The sequence below is a fragment of the Bos taurus genome, chromosome X (genome assembly GCF_002263795.3).
Source record: "Bos taurus isolate L1 Dominette 01449 registration number 42190680 breed Hereford chromosome X, ARS-UCD2.0, whole genome shotgun sequence".
Lineage (NCBI taxonomy): Eukaryota > Metazoa > Chordata > Mammalia > Artiodactyla > Bovidae > Bos > Bos taurus.
Genome location: NC_037357.1, coordinates 86863580 through 86882306, shown reverse-complemented (window position 1 = coordinate 86882306; position 18727 = coordinate 86863580). Strand labels below are relative to the sequence as shown.

Here is an 18727-nt window from a genome sequence, read left to right as displayed (position 1 = left end):
GGTGGGGAAATGGATGAAAGCACACCGGGACGGCCACATAGAAGGGAAGCAGGTTGCCAGGCCCAGCTGGGAACTCTCAGCCTTGCTGCCAGTACCCGTGCCTCAAGACCCCTGGGGGCCACCCCGTTCACCTGCTTCTCCAAAGTCCAACTCCACATCCTGGCTGGCAGCCTGGAGTGCAGATGGCACAGTGTGGTAGGCTAAGTGTCTTTGCCCCCAGCCTTCAGATAGCCCTCTGGCTCAATGCCTGCAGATCAAGGGGCAGGAATGGGAGGGCCACTGACTAGGGACTGCTGGTGTTGACAGAAGTAGACTGTGCAAGTACAAGGACTCTGACATAAAACACAGGGCCTGGAAAGTGAAAGCCTAAGATGTCTTAGCCAGCTCAGGCCACCATAATATAGTACTATAGACAGGGTAGCTGAAACAGTAATTTATTTTCTTACCATTCTGGAGGCCAGAAGTCCAAGATCAGAGTGCTAGTATGGTTGGGTTCTGATAACATCTCTCTTCCTGGCTTGCAGATGGCCACCTTCTTGCCAGGTCCTCACATGGCAGAGAGAAAGAACAAACTTTCTGGTGTCTTCTTTTTTAAAAAGCTCCCTGACCAGGTACTGAACCCATAGCCCTCGCAATGGAAGTGCAGAGTCTTAACTGCTGGACTGCCAGGGAAGTCCCTCTGGTTTCTTTTTATATGGGTACTAATGTCATCTTGAGGGTTTTACCCTCATGACTTCATCTAACCATAATACCTTCCTAAATGCCCCTAATATATCACATTGGGGGCCTCAACACATGGATTTGGGGAGGGAGATACAAACATTCAGTCCACAATTAAGGATTCCTTTGTAATAACATAGAAAAACTACCCATCCTGAAATTTGGGGGGAGGACCTTTATTCTAGGGTGTGAGATCTCTGATCTATTTAGAGTGTGTCTCCCAAGTGTGAGATCTTTGATCTCTTTGGGAGTCTGTGCCTGGCGTATGAAGTTAGGAACAGTCTGAGTTAGAGTATAACTACACTAATTTATAATGGATCTGTTTCCAAGGCAAGATCTCGAAGCTATTAAATGTTCTCTGTCCCAGGGTGTGAGTTTATGAATGCTTTTGGGGTGTGAGCTCTGAAGTCCTCCCCTTCCTACCCCTTTCTCAACCCCATCCTCACCCTCCACTGCTGAGAGGGAACATTCATCAGCCCCATTGCTGTTCACCTTACCCTGAGCTGAGTGCCCTTTCTCTTGTTAATGAGCTGTCCAGCCCCTGGGGCATGTGAGTTTCAGATTCTCGTACCTAGACACACCCTAGATACCCACTCAGACAGACACACAAATGCTTTGTGCTGTGCATATTGGTTTTGCTTAAGATTTTCCTTTATGAAGAATTACACATGAATATAGGTTTGTATGGGCTTCTCAGGTAGCACTAGTGCTACAGATCCCACCTGCCAATGTAGGAGACATAAGAGATGCAGTTTCGATTTTTGGGTTGGGAAGATCTCCTGGAGGAGGAAATGGCAACCCATTCTAGTATTCTTGCCTGGAGAATCCCATGGACAGAGGAGCCTGATGGGCTATAGTTCATGGGGTTGCAAAGAGTCGGACACGACGGAAGAGACTTAGTACACAGCACACATAGGTTTGTATAAAAGGTTCCAAGAGTACATCCAGTATATGAACTACACTGGTGATCCCCAGCTCCATTCTCCAAAAATGACCACTGAAGTCAGTTTCTAGTGTTTCCTTATACACACACACACACACAACACACACAGAGTCACCATAACCATCTCCCACCTACTTTTCCTGGTCAACAGCATGTCCCGTGGAAGGCATCCCCACCCGACAGGTACACACAGGTTCCATTCATTCTGTATCATGTTAGGTGGGTGCTCTGAGATACAGTATAAACCCCCACCATTTGTTTTACTCTGCAACTATCATTGGCTAGAAATGGACATTTACAAGGTTTTCCCAGCTGTTTGCTCCTGCCAGTCTTGGGCACACAGCTCTGTGCATGTGTGTGCATGTTGAGTTAGAAGTATGATTGCTGGGTCAAGGGTTTGTTCACTCAGTGGACACCTAATGAATGGGATCCGTGTACCAAGCACTGTTCTTAGCGCTGGAGAGACATCAGAGAATAAGACAAATGTCCCTGCCCACATGGAGCTGACAGTCTAGCTGGTGAGGAGGGTGTCCAATTTTTATTTAGATGTTTCACAAGGTCTTGGAAGGTTTCACTCTCATCAGTGGTGCCTTTACTCCACTGCTGTCTGTGGGGTGGGGTCTGCAGCAGGAGGCAAGCTGCCTTGACCTTTGCTCTCTACAAGACCTGCAGGGGCTGGGGCTGGGACTCTGTATTTGGGGGTGTGGGTGTGTGCATGTGCATGTGGCCAGGGATGGGGGATATGGAAACTGCATCGTCCACTGGAGAGAGTGAGAGGAAATAGGGATACAAGAGACCCTTTATAGTGTTGGAGGGAGCTGTGGAGCAGACCACCCCCCAGCTCACACCCACAGAGGGTGTGCTGGAATAGCAGTGATAAGGAATCTAGTACCGTCTCAGAACATACCATTGGGTAATTGGTGTCTGGACATCCTTGGGATCACAGAGACAGGGGTGTGATCATCCTGGAGTCACACAGAGTGGGGTGTGAACACTCCTGGGGCCACATAGACAGGAGCGTGATGCCCACATGAAGCAGCATACACTGTGAACAGCCTTAGTTACTCAGATGGTGGTCTGGGCTTTCCAGAAGTCACACACACTGGACACTGCACACTCTTGGAATCACAGAGTGGAGTATAGACACTTCTGGGGTCAGATTGGCTAGTGTGTGGATATGGTTGCAGTCAAACAAACTAGACTGTGGATGGTCCTGGGGTCAGACAGATTGGTATGTGGACACTGCTGAGCTCAAACACACTAGGGAGCGGATACTCTTGAGTCACCTGGACTGGTTAGTAGACATTCGTAAGCTTACACATACTGGGGTGTGGACACCTCTGAGGTCAGATAGCCTGAGGCATGGACACCCTTGGATTTGCACAGATTGTAGTGTGGAGCCTCTAGGGTCACTCAGACTGGGATGTGTGCTTCCAGGATCAGAAAACCTAAGGTGTGGGCAACTGTGAGGTCACACAGAGTAGGTGTGGAGAGATGAGGGGCCACAGTGATGGGGTTTGGACACTCCTGGAGTCACACAGGCTGAGGGCGCTCAGAGGCATGAACACTCCAAGGGTCACAGAGGGCTTGGGACACTCTGGAAGTTAAACACACTGGGGAGTGGACACCTGAAATCACACATGTTGTGGACTGGACTCTTCTCAGGTTGCACAGACTGGAGTGTGAGCATCCATGGTGTCCCACAGAGACAAAGACACTCCTGGGGTCATAGTGACTGAGGCTAGGACAGTCCTATGGTCACATAGGCTGTGTTGTAGACATCACTGCAGTCTCAGTGAAAGGGTACAGAGATTCTTGTGGTCAAAGAAGTGATGAGTTGGCACCCCTCGGGCTAGGGACTGAGGGTGTATACTCCTGTGGTCACACAGAGTGGTTAATGGATACTCCTCAGTATAGACTGGGGAGTGGACTCTGCTGAGGTCACAGGCTGTGGTGTGTGTGGCTCTGGGGTCACACATATGGGTATTTAGACCCTTATAGGGTCACACATATTGGGGAATGGACATTTGTGGAGTCACACACAGTGGGGAGTCAACACTTCTGGGGTCACTCATACAGCATTTGAACACTCAGAATCTCAGGGACTGGGATGTGAACACTGCTGGTGTGACACAGCTTTGGGGGTGGGCACTCCTGGGGTCACACATACTCTGTGCTGTGTGCTTTGTTGCTCAGCCTTCGCAACCCATTGGACTACAGCCTGCCAGGCTCCACTGTCAATGAGATTTTTCAGGCAAAAATATTGAAATGAATTGCCATTTCCTTCTCCAAGGGATCTTCTCAACCTAGGGACTGAACCCGTGTCTCCTGTGTCTCTTGCATTGCAGGTGGATTCTTTCCCCAATGAGCCACTGGGGAAGCCCAAATGCATATTAACTCATCGTGTGGATGGGATTCTCCAGGCAAGAATACTGGAGTGGGTTGCCATTTCCTTCTCCAGATCTGTGGGGATAACTTATTTCCCACTTCCTTTGCCAAAACACTTTGAGGATGAAGTGACATTCTCTAGTTAAAACTGCTTTGTAACATGAAGTACCAGGCTGAAGATTTTTCCTAAAATTCAAAGCACAGAACTGGTTGGTCCAATGGCGTGGCACGAGGAGCTGGGAAAGTGGACACTAAGTTTGTAATCATGGATCTAACTGTGTGACCTTGAACAATTCACTTGCTTGGCCCAGCCTGAGATTCCTGGGGACCATACCCATCTGATGGGGAGTCACGGACATATGGCTGTCCTCAAAAGTCATGCTTCATCTTCCCTAGTGTTGAGCTACTGCAAAGCAGCTGCCCAGCCATAAACTACATTTCCCACACCTTTTGCACAGGGATGGGGTCATATGGCCAGTCCTGCTGAATGGAGCTTGCGCTAAAATGATGTGTATACTTAACAAACAGTAGTGTTTTCTTCATGTGCCTTTTGTTCGTGTTTTGGAGGTTGAGAGGCCCAAGAGAGGGAAGTCAGTTTACAAGGAGCCTGGGGTCCTCTGCCACTACTTGGAAGTCCACCTATGAACCAGGAAGACAGGTTTTATTTTGTGATGTTTATTACTGTGTGACATCACTGGCATTGGTGTATTGGTTGGTTACTAAGGAGAATTCATTCCTGAACACACACAGTGGTGTGTGGATTGAATCCTCTGTGGAAATGGGCTCTGCAAGCTGAGGAGACCATGGACAGGGCAGCCTTCTTCCCGGAGACCTCCTGGCTTCTAGGTGCTGCTTGTCCTTCTTTTATAGCCAACACAGCTCGGGCCAGCAGAAGTGGATAGGAGGGCATTTGCACCTCTAAGTTGGACACCAGCTCCACTGCTGGGGGTGGAGTGACTCTGGACATTTCTGGTGGCTGCTAGCATTTTTTGGCTTGTGGCCCCATCACTCCAATATCTTCCTCCATGGTCATAATGCCACCTCCTTTGTATGTGCATCTCCTCTTCTGTCTATCTCAAGTCTCTCTCAGGCTCCCTCTTATAAGGACACTTGTGGTTACATTTAGAGCCCATCAGATAATCAAGATAATCTCCCTGTCTCTAGATCCTTCACTTAATCACATCTACAAAGTCTTTTTTTTTTTTTTTTTTTGCCATGTAAGTAACTGTCACAAGTTTCAAGAATTAGGAGGTAGATAATTTTCTAGGGCTATTAGTTAGACTGGGTTTTCCAGGTGGCACTAGTGGAAAAGAACCCACTTGCCAATGCAGGAAACCTAAGAGACATGGGTTGGATCCTTGGGTCACGAAGATTCCCTGGAGAAGGGCATGGCAACCCACTCCAGTCTAAATTGAATGCAATGGTTTTAAACACTGGCCAGAAAATGTTTGATTGCCATTTCAACACACAGAAATAGTTACACTGATGTGTAAATTGCCATTTACTGCAAAAAGCTGTGCAATGCTGATGTCAGAGACTAGGGAGTCACTGTTCATAACGGCTGTTGCAATTCCCTCATGAATAGATCAAGGAATGGCTTCCCAAGCCAATTGCTGCCTATGCGCTTTTAGCTCAGGTTGATAAGCAAAATTTTCAGCTTGCTCAGGTGTTCCTATCAGCTGTACAATTGCAAAGAATTGCTGGTGACCATCATAGTTTTCCTGTTTCTCCAAGACTAGCAAGAAGTCAAAGTCAAAACAGGACTGCACCATCACGCAGTCAACAGCACCAGGAAGATTAATGTCTATAGCAAGGAAAACTATATCCTATATCCTCTCCCTGTAGGGTTGTCATGGACTCATGGTGATGCATCAGATGTGGCACAACAGCATCCAAAGAGCCTTGCCATTTACAGGCAACACCAGGGAATGGACAGGAACAAGGCCTAAACTCACAGAGCTCTTCATGGTCTGCTTTTTCTGTGTATGGCAGAGTTAGATCACATCCAGAAGAGGTATATGTACAAGGGAAAAGTACTGAATTGGCCACTTTCTCCATAGCCAAGTTGCGAGTGGACCCCAAGGGGCCCCGGCAAGTCAGACAATGTGTGAGCTTTGGGCAACAGTTGCAACAAATGAGACGGCCACTTTGACAGGGAAAAATGGGTGGTAACGCATAGTCAAAGCAGACCGGACACTCATAAAAGACTCGCCAGGTCATTGTTGGCCACAGCGGTGCCAGTCAGGGCAGGCATGCTCTGGGAGGACGGCGCACACATTGAGGTTCCAGTAGGTACCGCTGGTGCAGCCTCATGACTCATTTCTGTGGGCGGAGAGCGAACCTCGGATCTCGGTCCTGGCTTAAAGGTGCTCCGTCGCCAGTGCCCACAGCCACCACCTTTTGGCAGCACCAAAGCCTCTTCCTCAGGCCAACACCGAGAGGACACACTGGGTCGCTGCTGTCACTTGACAGTGTGCCCCTCAATGTCTGCCCTAGCTCTCCCTGTTCGCCGCAGTTTTGCACATCATTGAACCTCCCACCACCAACGGTGCACTCCCACTAAATAATACACACGATGGCAGCAGTCGTCAGCAGGCACGACCCCACGTGTTCTGGGGGCCAGAAGGGGGCCAAGAACAAACATTATTTTTAAAAGTGTGCATATTTATTTGGCTGCCCCGGGTCCTAGTTGCATTACAGGCGATCTCTGATCTTCACTGTGGCATGTGGGATCTGTTTAGTAGTGTCCTGTGAAATCTAGTTCCCTGACCAGGAATTGAACCTAGGACCTCTGCTTTAGGAGCAGAGAGTCTTAGCCACCCACCAGGGAAATCCTAAGAACAAACAATTTTAACCTGGGGAAACCAAGCCGTTTAAGGTAGCAGACCAGCCTGTCGAGCAATAGCCACATTGCCAAGGCCTAGATTAGCCCAGCCAGGCAGAGGGAAGAGAAGGAAATAGGTAACCTGGCAATATCCTGGTGCAGCTCCATCAGATCAGATCAGTTGCTCAGTCATGTCTGACTCTTTGCGACCCCATGAATTGCAGCATGCCAGGCCTCCCTGTCCATCACCAACTCCCAGAGTCCACCCAGACTCACGTCCATCGAGTCAGTGATGCCATCCAGCCATCTCATCCTCTGTCGTCCCCTTCTCCTCCTGCCCCCAATCCCTCCCAGCATCAGAGTCTTTTCCAATAAGTCAACTCTTCTCATGAGGTGGCCAAAGTACTGGAGTTTCAGCTTTAGCATCATTCCTTCCAAAGAACACCCAGGACTGATCTCCTTTAGGATGGACTGGTTGGATCTCCTTGCAGTCCAAGGGACTCTCAAGAGTCTTCTCCAACACCACAGTTCAAAAGCATCAATTCTTTGGCACTGAGCCTTCTTCACAGTCCAACTCTCACATCCATACATGACCACAGGAAAAACCATAGCAGCTCCATAGTCGTGTGTAATGGACAGGCTGAGGGCTGGCCTGTGCCTCTCACCAGACCTGGAAACTTGGGCCGCCAGCCTCTACTCATGCACTCAGGAAGGCAGGTCTCTGGACCACAGTGTCCCCACCAGCACAGGTCAGTGAGGACTGACAGTGGTTAAGATACTGGCTTCTAGAGTTGGGTGACCTGGGACCCCTGGCAGGATGGCCTTGTGTGGTTTCCTTATCCTCTCTGAAGCCCTCTCTTCTTTCTTGTACTCCAGGTAATAAGTGTTTGCAAATGTTAGTAATTATGAATACCAAGAGGTATTATGAGCCTTGGGATATTTCAGGGGAGAGAGGTAAGAAGAATGCGGGGCCACTAGGTCTGTATTCAGGGCGCCAGAGCTCACTTCCTCTTTTGTAAGCTGATTTAGTCTCTTATTGGTCAAGCTGGTTCAAGTTGGTTTCTGTTACTTGTAAACAAAAGCATTTTATCTGATAAAGGTTTTTCTTTTTTTTTAACTTAGAGAATTAAGAAAAATTTTAAAGTGGAGGGTGTTGTGATGAAAAATTTAGCTGAAGTTCAGCAGTTTTTGTTTTTGTTTTTTTACATTTTGCATTTGCAGCAAGCAGAAGGATGCCCTTACCCCCCAAAGATGTCCTGGTCCTAATTCCCAGAACCTGTGGATATATTAGGAATTCTCAGGTGGCACTAGTGCCACAGATCCCACCTGCCAGTGCAGGAGATGTAAGAGATGTGGGTTCGATCCCTGGTCGGGAAGATCTCCTGGAGGAGGCATGGCAACCCACTCCAGTATTCTTGCCTGGAGAATCCCATAGACAGAGGAGCTGGGCGGGCTACATTCCATAGGGTCGCACAGAGTCAGACACAACTGAAGGGACTGAGCATGCACGCACGTGAATATGTTACATTATGTGGCAAAAGAAAAATCAAGGTTTCAGATGGAATTAAGGTTGTAAATCAAGTGACGTTAAAATAGGGAGAGTATCATGGATTGTCTGGTGGACCCAGTGTAATCACAGGGGTCATTCAAAGTGAAGAGGGAGTCAGAATCGATAAGATGGGAGAACTCAGCTGAAGTTATTAGCTTTCAAGATGGAGGAAGTAGGTCAGGAACTGAGGAAGGCAGGGGCCTCTGAAAACTGGAAAAGGCAAGAATACACAACATCCCTTAGAGCATGTTAGCAGGCCTGCTAACACCTTGACTGGAGGCTGGTGAGACCCGTGTCAGATTTCTGACCTCCAGAGCTGTAAGGTGTTAATTAGCGTTGCCTTGAGCCACTAGGTTTGTGCTGATTTGTTACAGCAGCGATAGGAGACTCATACAGCATCCTTTTATTTTTTTCCTCTTAATGTCATTGAAGATAAACTCAACACCTTTGACTTCAACTAAGATATGTAGTATATGCCCATTTGTGTAATTGCTTTTCTTTCTCTCTGTCTCTGCACCCACTAATCTTGCCTTCTAACTCTACATGTGTAGAAAAACATGGTGAGAGAAAATGGTTATTTCTTGGTGGTGAGACTTAGAATAATTTTTTTTTATTTCTAGAAGGTTTTTGTTTGTTTTAATTAGAGGATAATTACAATATTATGATGGTTTTTGCCATACATCAACATGAATCAGCATTAGCTATACATGTGTCCCCTCCATCTTGAGCCCCCTAGAGTGATTTTTAAAAAAATGTTTCATCTTTGTGCTTCTTGGCACTTTTGAGGGGCTTTTTTTTTTAATGAGCAGGCATTATTATTATTATTTTTAACCAAAATGATAAGGTCATGATTATTTATGTTCATTGCCGAAGTCGTAACCACCATTGAGCAATCTGTGCATCCCAGATGAGGGCTCCTCAGCCAAGCAGCACAGCCCAGATCTAGCCTACTCATTCCTCCTCTCCCCACATTGTAGACGAATAGATAAAATTTGTGCCTGGCTGTTCTGGGCTGAACTGTTTTCTTCCCAAATTCAGATGTTGAAGGCCTAGTTCCCAGTAGCTCAGAAGGTGACCATAACTGGAGATATGGCCTTTAAAGGGGTGATTAAGTTAAAATGAGGTCAAGTGGGCTCTAATCCACTCTGATTGATATCCTTTTAAGAAGGGCAAGATTAGGACAGCAATAACACAGAAAGACCAGGTGAAGACACAATGAGTAGGTGGCCATTTGCAAGCCAAGGAGAGAGGCCTCAGGAGAAACTAACCAAGCCAGCACTTAGATTTGGGGCTTTTAGCTTCTGGAACTGTGAGAAAATACATTTCTGATGTGTCAGCCACTCATCAGTGATATTCTGTTATGGCAGTCTAAGAAGCCATCACTTCATGGGAAATAGATGGGGAAACAGTGGAAACAGTGTTAGACTTTATTTTGGGGGGCTCCAAAATCACTGCAGATGGTGATTGCAGCCATGAAATTAAAAGACACTTACTCCTTGGAAGAAAAGTTATAACCAACCTAGATAACATATTAAAAAGCAGAGACGTTACTTTGCCAACAAAGGTCCATCTAGTCAAGGCTATGGTTTTTACAGTGGTCATGTATGGATGTGAGAGTTGGACTGTGAAGAAAGCTGAGAGCCAAAGAATTGATGCTTTTGAACTGTGGTGTTGGAGAAGACTCTTGAGAGTCTCTTGGACTGCAAGGAGATCCAACCAGTCCATCTTAAAGGAGATCAGTCCTGGGTGTTCATTGGAAGGACTGATGCTGAAGCTGAAACTCCAATACTTTGGTCACCTCATGCAAAGAGTTAACTCATTGGAAAAGACCCTGATGCTCGGAGGGATTGGAGGCAGGAGGAGAAGGGGATGACAGAGGATGAGATGGCTGGATGGCATCACTGACTCGATGGACATGAGTTTGGGTAAACTCTAGGAGTTGGTGATGGACAGGGAAGCCTGGCATGCTGCGATTCATGGAGTTGCAAAGAGTTGGACACGACTGAGCGACTGAACTGAACTGAACTGAAGAAGACTAATACACTGACATTACCTACTACTTTGCTCCAAAGAAACAACTTCTGTGTGATAATAATTTCAAAATATGTTCTGAATCAGTTCAGTTCAGTCTCTCAGTCGTGTCTGACTCTTTGCGACCCCATGGACTGCAGCACGCTCCGCCTCACTGTCCATCACCAACTCCTGGGGTTTACTCAAACTCATGTCCATTGAGTTGGTGATGCCATCCAACCATCTCATCCTCTGTCGTCCCCTTCTCCCCCCGCCTTCAATCTTTCCCAGCATCAGGGTCTTTTCTAATGAGTCAGTTCTTTGCATCAGGTGGCCAAAGTATTGGAGCTTCAGCTTCAGATCAGCCCTTCCAATGAATATTCAGGACTGATCCCTTTAGGATGGACAGGTTGGATCTCCTTGCTGTCCAAGGGACTCTCAAGAGCCTTCTCCAACACCACAGTTTGAAAGCATCAATTCTTCGGCTCTCAGCTTTCATTATAGTCCTCTCACATCCATCCATGACTACTGGAAAAACCATAGCTTTGACTAGATGGATCTTTTTTAGCAAAGTAATGGCTCTGCTTTTTAATATGCTGCCTTGGTTGGTCATAACTTTTCTTCCCAGGAGCAACATCTTTTAATTTCATGTCTGAAGTCACCATCTGCAGTGATTTTGGAGCCTCACAAAATAAAATGTTCTGAGAGGGCTGATTTAATTCCTCAAAGATACTTCATTTTTGCTATTTATAATCTCTCAGCAAACCTGTCAACCTGTGGCAGATCAGAATGGTGCTTATGACTCCTCATTTGACAGAAAACAGAGGCCCCATTTGGGGACATGAGACTTGACCAAAGTCACATGTTTGCATACGGATCTCCAGACACCAGCCCTGAACATGGCATAGGAATGCCAAGATCAGGGGCCAAGAAATACATCATCCTATCTAGAACAGAGTCCATCACATCAACAGTTTTCTTCGGGAAGTATCACATTTGATTTTGGCCCTGAACTCTAAGATGTCCTCATCCTATTGTTCAGAGAGCCTTTTTAAAATTTATTTTATTTTAAAAATTACTTATTTATTTTTGTTTCTGCTGGGTGTTTGTTGCTGTGAGTAGGCTTTCTCTAGTTGTGGTGATAGAAGACTACTCTCTAGTTGCAGCGGGTGGGCTCCTGATTCCAGTGGCTTCTCTTGTTGAAGAGCACAGGTTCTAGAGCCTGTAGGCTTCAGTGGTTGTGGCACATGGGCTTAGTTGCCCAAGAGCATGGGGAATCTTCCCAGACCAAGGATGGAATCCGTGTCTTCTGCAATGCCAGGTGGACTCTCAACCACTCAGATCAGATCAGAACAGATCAGTCACTCAGTCGTGTCTGACTCTTTGCGACCCCATGAATCGCAGCACACCAGGCCTCCCTGTCCATCACCAACTCCCAGAGTTCACTGAGACTCACGTCCATCGAGTCAGCGATGCCATCCAGCCATCTCATCCTCTGTCATCCCCTTCTCCTCCTGCCCCCAATCCCTCCCAGCATCAGAGTCTTTTCCAGTGAGTCAACTCTTCTCATGAGGTGGCCAAAGTACTGGAGCTTCAGCTTTAGCATCATTCCTTCCAAAGAAATCCCAGGGCTGATCTCCTTCAGAATGGACTGGTTGGATCTCCTTGCAGTCCAAGGGACTCTCAAGAGTCTTCTCCAACACCACAGTTCAAAAGCATCAATTCTTTGGCGCTCAGCCTTCTTCACATTCCAACTCTCACATCCATACATGACCACTGGAAAAACCATAGCCTTGACTAGACGAACCTTTGTTGGCAAAGTAATGTCTCTACATTTGAATATGCTATCTAGGTTGGTCATAACTTTCCTTCCAAGGAGTAAGCGTCTTTTAATTTCATGGTTGCAGTCACCATCTGTAGTGATTTTGGAGCCCAGAAAAATAAAGTCTGATACTGTTTCCACTGTTTCCCCATCTATTTCCCATGAAGTGGTGGGACCGGATGCCATGATCTTCGTTTTCTGAATGTTGAGCTTTAAGCCAACTTTTTCACTCTCCTCTTTCACTTTCATCAAGAGGCTTTTGAGTTCCTCTTCACTTTCTGCCATAAGGGTGGTGTCATCTGCGTATCTGAGGTTATTGATATTTCTCCCGGCAATCTTGATTCCAGCTTGTGTTTCTTCCAGTCCAGCATTTCTCATGATGTACTCTGCATATAAGTTAAATAAACAGGGTGACAATATACAGTCTTGACGAACTCCTTTTCCTATTTGGAACCAGTCTGTTGTTCCATGTCCAGTTCTCACTGTTGCTTCCTGACCTGCATACAAATTTCTCAAGAGGCAGATCAGGTGGTCTGGTATTCCCATCTCTTTCAGAATTGTCCACAGTTTATTGTGATCCACGCAGTCAAAGGCTTTGGCATAGTCAATAAAGCAGAAATAGATGTTTTTCTGGAACTCTCTTGCTTTTTCTATGATCCAGCGGATGTTTGCAATTTGATCTCTGGTTCCTCTGCCTTTTCTAAAACCAGCTTGAACATCAGGAAGTTCACAGTTCACATATTGCTGAAGCCTGGCTTGGAGAATTTTGAGCATTACTTTACTAGCGTGTGAGATGTGTGCAATTGTGCGGTAGTTTGAGCATTCTTTGGCATTGCCTTTCTTTGGGATTGGAATGAAAACCGACCTTTTCCAGTCCTGTGACCACTGCTGAGTTTTCCAAATTTGCTGGCATATTGAGTGCAGCATTTTCACAGCATCATCTTTCAGGATTTGGAATAGTTCAACTGGAATTCCATCACATCCACTAGCTTTGTTTGTAGTGATGCTTTCTAAAGCCCACTTGACTTCACATTCCAGGATGTCTGGCTCTAGGTCAGTGATCACACCATCGTGATTATCTGGGTCGTGAAGATCTTTTTGGTACAGTTCTTCTGTGTATTCTTGCCATCTCTTCTTAATATCTTATGCTTCTGTTAGGTCCATACCATTTCTGTCCTTTATCGAGCTCATCTTTGCATGAAATGTTCCTTTGGTATCTCTGATTTTCTTGAAGAGATCCCTAGTCTTTCCTATTCTGTTGTTTTCCTCTATTTCTTTGCACTGATCGCTGAGGAAGGCTTTCTTATCTCTCCTTGCTATTCTTTGGAACTCTGCATTCAGATGTTTATCTTTCCTTTTCTCCTTTGCTTTTCGCTTCTCTTCTTTTCACAGCTATTTGTAAGGCCTCCCAAGACAGCCATTTTGCTTTTTTGCATTTCTTTTCTATAGGGAAATCCAAAAAAATGTAATTTTATATTGAGCTATAGTTGATTTACAGTGCTGTGTTAGTTTCAGGTGTACAGCAAAGAAATTCAGTTATATATTTATATATATTGATTCTTCTTCCAATTCTTTTCCCATTTAGCTTATTAAAGGTTATTGAGCAGAATGAGACAACCTTTTATAAGTAAAAAAAGCATTGAAAACCTTTTTTAAAAATTTGCTAATGGTAATTTGATGGACACAAAATCAAACTGAACCCTTCCTGGCTCTCCCTCATTAACTCAAGGTTATGAAATTTTCATGGATTTTTAAAACACATTCATATTAATTCGAATATAGCTCAATTTTAAGATGAGGATCCAGCTGCCAATATTGCTATTAGGTCTTTTTTTAAGTTGAGAAAATATTCACCAATCATACTTGGGCTTACAGCTGACTGTGCAATGGTGAGGTCAGTGGGCATGCAGGGCCCTCAGGCATCACCTTGCAAGCCAGGTGGAGAAAGGCTCCAGGACCTGCCTGAGAGCCATTGCTCCATATTGGGCGAGAAGAATGGGGGAGCTAGTTTCAGCCTTCGAGCTGGCATTTGGCAGACACTTGCCTACATTTCTCCATGACCCCTCATGTTTGCAGAGAACCTGGTTGGAAGATGGAGTAGAAGTGGTTGCCCCAGCATGTCCCAAACTCCAGTGCCTGCAGGGTTCAGCATTTTCATGAATGAAGCCAGATAGGCAGTGGTCTCCGGGGGCACTGGGGACCCCATGTCCCATCTTCAGGGGCAGCCACTACCCAGCTCCCATATATGGCTGCTGTACAGGTGGCCAGATCTTCTGATATCTCAACAAAAACCAGATACTGCAGTCTAGTAGAGCATCTTTTACTAGTTGGTCACTAGTTAAAATTTTCAAAATCCTTTGCATCCAGTAGACTAGTGGGCAAAAGATTTGAACTGGCCCACTATAGAAGAGCTGCCCAAATGTTCAATAACCATGTTGAAGAGGAAAAGTTAAAATTTTACATAACCTCCTGCTCCTTCTTGTCTCTGTAACTCAGCTTGCTCCTTGCAACGTCTGGATCATGTAGGTCACATAGTCTCAGAAAGTAGGGACTTAGAATACTAGGAACTGGATCTTATCTCAGTCACCCTTGTCCTGCTCTTTGCAATTGCCCAGCCCCTGCAAACTTGCTTAATCATGCCCGTCCGTGTAAAAGTCAGGCATCCCCCTCCCCATCTTGACTGCTGTCCCTGCACACGTGGAACCCCTTAGTTCAAACCAGCCTATTAACACCTAGTGTTGCCCACTATAGTCTGTCTATAAAAACTATGTAATCCCTTTGTTCAGTGCTCAGAGCTTGGAGAGTTAACTCCTCTGGGCCTGCCGGCATAATAAACCTGAGTTCTCCAACTCTTTGAGTGTGGTGCTTGGTTTCTTGAGTACTGGTTTCTTCGACAATGTGAAAGGTGTTCAACCTCATTATTCATTAGGGAAAAGAAAATTAAAACCAAAAGAAGAACTTCACTTCACATCAGACTGGCAAAAAAGAAAAAATAGTTTAATGTAATTCTTTCTACACTGTTGGTGGGAGGGCCAAATGAGGCAATCACTTTGGAAGCCATTTGGAATTCTTTAGGAAAGATTAAAGGGATACATCCTCTATGACCCAGAGATGACACTCTTTGCTGCATACTGAGTGGAGTGTGTACCCAATGGAATGCTAAAGTGTGATGAGGAGAAATATTACAGCTACACACAACAACACATATGCATCTCATAGACATACAGTTGAGAAAAAGAAGCAAGACACTAAAAATACCTAATGTATTAGTTCATTTATATCCTATTCAAAACATGCAGAGCTAAACTCTGTCTTTATGTTCACACATGTGAATGGTAAGGAAAAAGAAATGCAAGGCAATCATGACCACAGAAGTCAGGGGAGTGGTTCTATCTGTAGAGAGGACCATACACTTGGGAAGTGTCCCACCAAGGGTCTCTGTGGTCCTGGCCATGCTCTATTTCAGCGGTCAGTGACTATAACCTGTGGGCAGAGTCTTTTCTGCTGCCTGTATGTGTACAGCCATGAGCTAAAGTTTTTACCTTTTAAAATTATAAAAAATGAATTTAACAAATTTTGTGATACATGAAAAATACAGGAATTTCAAATTTCAGTTTGTGTGAATAAAGTTTTATTGCAACATAGCCACCATCCTTCATTGACCTATTGTCTATGGCTACTTTAATGATAATGACACAGTTGATTGGTGTGACAGAGACCATATGGTGTCTTGCAAAGCCTCAAATATTTATTATATGGTCCTTTACAGAAGAATTTACTGACATCTTCTAGCTCTATTTCTTCACTTAACAGGCAGTTTCACGTGTGTTTATACTGCACAGTATAAATCTGATGAAACCCATTGTGTGTATGTGTGTATAAGTATGTGTGGTGTCTGGTGCCCAGGTATGGGGCAGGCTTATCAGGCATCCTGTATATACAGGGCCTGTCCTGTATTTATTTTGTCCTATGTCCCTACATTGCCTTTGTCAGGATACCTCAAATCCTGTATATAGTTTTTATTTCAATATTGAATTACAAAAACTGGACCTGCGTGTCTCTTGGCAAGAGTACTAGAGTGGGTTGCCATTTCCAACTCCAGGGGATCTTCCCATCCGTGGATCAAACTCCAATCTCTTGCATCTCCTGTACTGGCAGGCAGATTCTTTACCACTAGTGCCACCTGGGAAGCTGGCAAAAACTGCACATTTGGAGCCATTTTTCTGCCACAGTAATTGGTTCTTTGTCTTTTTCCTTGTGTCCCTCAGCATGTGGGATCTCAGTTTCCCTACCAGGGATCAAACTTGTGCTCCCTGCATTGGAAGCATGGAGTCTTAACCACTGGACCACCAGGGAAATTCCAGTATTTGCTTCTTAAATTGATAAAATGGCAACACTACTGAAAATCATACCTCCCCAAATAAAGATCTGGAAAACCTCTTACAGTTGCTCCTGCAGGTTTGAGGGAGGAAAGACCAAAAAGGGTGACTGAGAATGAAAAATACACACTGAAGAAAGGAAAAGGCTGTTTTGTGGGCAAAGTCTCAAGTTGTGACCAGGTAATCACCATTTAGATATAACTTCAGCTGTGTGCTGCTGCTAAGTCACTTCAGTCGTGTCTGACTCTGCACGACCCCATAGACGGCAGCCTACCAGGCTCCCCTGTCCCTGGGATTCTCCAGGCAAGAACACTGGAGTGGGTTGCCACTTCCTTCTCCAATACATAAAGGTGAAAAGTAAAAGTGAAGTCGCTCAGTTGTGTGTGACTCTTTGCGACCTCGTGGACCTCATGGAGCCTACGAGTTTCCTCCACCCATGGGATTTTCCAGGCAAGAGTACTGGAGTGGGTTGCTATTGCCTTCTCCTCAGCTGTGTGCAGGTGCTTGAAAAATCAGCCAGTCAGGAATAGCCTCACCCCACGGACTGTATTTGTGAGACTTGGCACATCAACTACAGGCCCAAGCTTCAAAGAGTGGGCAAACCAACTGAACAGGCAAATTACAGAAGACATTACAAATGTCCAATAAATGTGAAAAAAGTTCAACCTCATAAATTGCAGAAAAATGCAAATTAAAACCACAATAAGGAAGGTCACATAATATCAGATAGTAAAAAAAAAAAAAAAGAAAAAGAATTCAAGGTAATTCTTTGTGCACTGCTGGTAGGAATGTAAAATGATTGAAGCACCTTGGAAAACCATTTGGAATTGAAAGGTTTCTGCTGAGCTGTGAAAGATGCTGGGATTCTTGGCCTCTGGAGGAGAGAATTCAATCTGGGGCCAGTGATGAGGCTTTATTGCACAGAACTTTTGTGTAATAAAATTTTCAGTTCAGTTCAGTTGCATAGTTGTGTCTGACACTTTGTGACCCCATGGACTGCAGCATGCCAGGCTTCCCTGTCCATCACCAACTCCCGGAGCTTGCTCAAACTCATGTCCGTCGAGTCAATGATGCCATCCAACCATCTCATACTCTGTCATCCCCTTGTCCTCCTGCCTTCAATCTTGCCCAGCTTCAGAGTCTTTTCTAATGAGTCAGTTCTTCACATCGGGTGGCCAAAGTATTGGAGTTTCAGCTTCAGTATCAATTTTATTAAAGTATAAAAGAGATAGACAAAGCTTCTGACATACACATCAGCAGGGGGCAGGAAGAGTGCCCCCTGCTAGACTTTAGAAGGAAGTTATATACCTACTAGCAGACTGCTAATTAGAGAAAGGAAATGCCTCAAAACACAGACAGTGGCACCAGGCCCCTCACCCACAACATGCATTTTGAGATAACATTGGCACAAGGTGAGTCATCCCAGGCCATAAAATGATTGACATGAATCTTGAATAAAGGCAGGTTTCCAAGCAAATACATAGTCTCATTAACACAGATTAGTAGAACAATTGTATGAGTAAAACATACTGGTTTGTTGAGCCATTATGGGTTCTGAACCAACTTGAAGAAAGACAGAGTCTAGGGTAAATACATAGTTCATTAACATAGCTTAAGAAAAACATTCCCATAGGAAAAATGCATTGGTAAACTCAACATTTGAGAAAAGTTAAGTTCAGCTGTTGGAACAAGCTGTTGTTATGGCAACACAGAATTTTAAAAGAAACTTTTTAATTTTGTATAGAGAAGGGAAAAAAAACTGACACTTATAGTTTGTTTCCTCCATTTGGGGGCCTCTACCCTTCCTGCCTGTTACCCTCTCAGAATTGTTTAAGAAAGTTTAAATATATGTGTTTTCTGTGATCCAGAAATTCCGCTTCTACAGGCACATTGGAGAAAGGATAAATAAACTGTGGAATAATACACCAAATAAATTATCCCTGGGTGACAAATGCCCAGTCCTGAGTCAGGCAGTCAAAAATCCTTCTGAATACTAGCCAATCAGAGACAACCCCACGCTTCTACCCAACAGCCAATCAGCAAGTGCTCACTCCCAGAGCCTGTTCTAAAGTGGACAGTTGAGAGCAACCTT

At 45.1% G+C, this 18727-nt stretch overlaps 1 pseudogene; it reads right to left on the bottom strand.

Moving 5' to 3' along the window:
- Positions 1-5511: 5511 nt before the first annotated feature.
- Positions 5512-6602, bottom strand: LOC100141036 (E3 ubiquitin-protein ligase SIAH1-like; annotated as a pseudogene).
- Positions 6603-18727: the final 12125 nt, after the last annotated feature.